This window comes from Rutilus rutilus (assembly GCF_951802725.1).
Source record: "Rutilus rutilus genome assembly, chromosome: 25".
NCBI classification, from domain to species: domain Eukaryota; kingdom Metazoa; phylum Chordata; class Actinopteri; order Cypriniformes; family Leuciscidae; genus Rutilus; species Rutilus rutilus.
In genome coordinates this window covers 29,188,255-29,190,646 of record NC_140229.1, presented here as the reverse complement: position 1 = coordinate 29,190,646, position 2,392 = coordinate 29,188,255, and the positions used below count along the sequence as shown (strand labels likewise).

The 2,392-nt window shown below is 35.9% G+C and overlaps 1 long non-coding RNA gene across 1 annotated transcript in view; it reads left to right on the top strand.

Moving 5' to 3' along the window:
* The first annotated feature begins 505 nt into the window (after positions 1-505).
* LOC311284593 overlaps positions 506-2,392 on the top strand; it is a 2,315-nt gene continuing 428 nt past the window's right edge. The window contains exons 1-3 of the long non-coding RNA XR_014626250.1: positions 506-959; positions 1,049-1,109; positions 1,860-2,392. This is a non-coding gene — a long non-coding RNA (uncharacterized lncRNA). The remainder of the gene's footprint in view (positions 960-1,048; positions 1,110-1,859) is intronic.

The following is a 2,392-nucleotide window of genomic DNA, read 5'->3' as shown; positions in this document are numbered from 1 at the left end:
AGTGTGATTTTTATTTCAAAATAAGAGATTTTTGTTTAACAGTAACACCAGTGACACAACTCCAGGGGACCACTACTTTCATTATAAATTTTATAATATGTATTCTGCATTTTTTTTTATATATATCATTTACATAATATATTTGATAGTTATGTATACATTATTGTATTTTAAATGGTGTAAAAATCTGTTATTGACCTCAAAATAAAGCATTTTCCCTCTGTACATGACTGGGGACGAGCACTTCTGTGGTGCTTGAAATTCTATATAATTCATAAAAATCAAATATTGCCACATTGATGGCTCAAGAGGGTGTAATTGTTCAAATAACAAATTGTTTTATTTTAAAATGTAAAGAAATTGTAACCTTAAAGTGTTTTTTTAAGTGTAATATTTCTGTAAAGGCTAGGGACAGAAAAATGGACATTTTCATAGAATGACCCTCTTACATTTTCAGCTTAAATTGATATATTTAATGAAAGTAGCTAGATTAGTTATTATGTGTCATTAGCAATAGCCAATGTTATGTAAAAAAGACACAAAACCATTTATTTCAACAATTAATTTCAATCAGGCTTTGCCACAAAGGTAAAATGTGCATTCCATGCAAACAGCATCACAATCTCTTAGAGCCCAACCACTGTGCATAATACAACACGAACAGAAGATTGTATTTGACTCATGCTGCATACACATACGCAATGACAAGAATTATGCCTACTGTACATATAGAGTTACAACTACGATTAGAGTTGTTTACATAAAATGTACCTCGTTTCTATTTTGCATTAAAAATGTTTGTGGCCCCTTTAAGAAATTCCTCTCTTCTCGCAATACTATTCACTTGTGCTGGACGCGTGCGCGCGACCAGAGAACGGCAGCCATTTTTCATTGTTCAGGAGAGCTCCATGACGGTGCGTGCATCGATCGGATTCTGTGTTATACGTTCTTCTTTCTTGGTAAATATTACTCCAATATCTTTAATATGCACAAATAACTTGTGAAGCGAAGTTAAAAGAACATTTGATGTGTACATTTTTGTTTATAGATTTATTTGGAGCGCATGTGTGACGAGTGAACCTCGTGGTGATCGGACGGTAAAGGATTGGGTATGTACGTTTTATGGTTTATGGGGGAAATTACTGATGGCATGTTTATTTGATAAATCTGTTAATGAGTTGAATCTATATTCTGTGATTATACAGTATAACTTTATGGTTAATGCATATTTCTGGTTCCGCATGGCATGATTAAACGTGGGTTGTGGCTTTGTTTATGTGCTTTTATTTCTCTTGTAACTTAGGCCTAAGTTACCTCAGTATTCCAGTTTGTGTTATCGTATTTAATTGTAGCCTAACATATTTTGGTTTGGAGAAATCAATTTAAATCTGACCAGTTGCAGTGTATTACACTGCATTTCAGTTTGAATTGAGTTAAGTATTCTGTGGATTTGGGCATTGATCCACTGGTTATCTTCAAATTTACTTTAAACTGTTTCTACAATTTCTTTTCTTTTTTTTCTTTTTTTACTAGTGAAATATTTTTTTTTCTTGTGAAATCTCTTCGAACAAGGCAAACTTTTTTCTTAATCAGACTTTTATCTGTTTAATTGTGCTTCCATTGACCGCTGTCACTTATTTTAAACAGCAGTCAGAATAAAACCCCAATTTCAAAAAGCATAGTTTGCTTCCGGTGTGTATTTCTGCAATTTCACCCGGTTGCATTTTTTCTCCTTTGTTTAATTTTACTGTGACTTATGTTGTTCTTATTAATTTTACTGTGACTTATGTTGTTCTTATTAATTTTACTGTGACTTATGTTGTTCTTATTAATATCACTCTCAATTAATTGTTTTCCAGCTGCCTTTAAGACATATTACACGACAGTGCGCAGGAGCTTCAGGTACAAACAACCAGATCTTGCATTGCAGGCGGAAGCTGTGGTGAATTCAGCTCGGAGTCGAGCGAGAAGAAAGACGGGAAGATTTATTAGATTAGATTCGTTTTTGGTCAATGTGACTATTTTTCAGGTGCATTAATAGATGTGTGTTGTCCATACGCAGTGCATTGGGCAGTACTGATTGTCTTTATTGGTTTTAACAGCTGCTAAAAGCGAGACAGAGTGTGCTAGCTGAGGATGAGGTGGGCCTTCGGAAGTGTGCTTCCATAGACCTGATGTCTGATGAGGAAGGTGTGTGGGGTGTCTGGATGGATTGTGCGACCTCCGTCCTGTCACAGCCAGGAGCTCACCGAGCTCTGTGCTACGCTGCAGTCGAGATTAGAGTCGACTCCAAAGTACAGGGCAACGCACCACAGACGTCTGCAAAATGGACCGAATTCAGACAGAATGCCGCTAGTTACCTGCAGCTGTATTTTGTCAGGCCTTGTGAAAT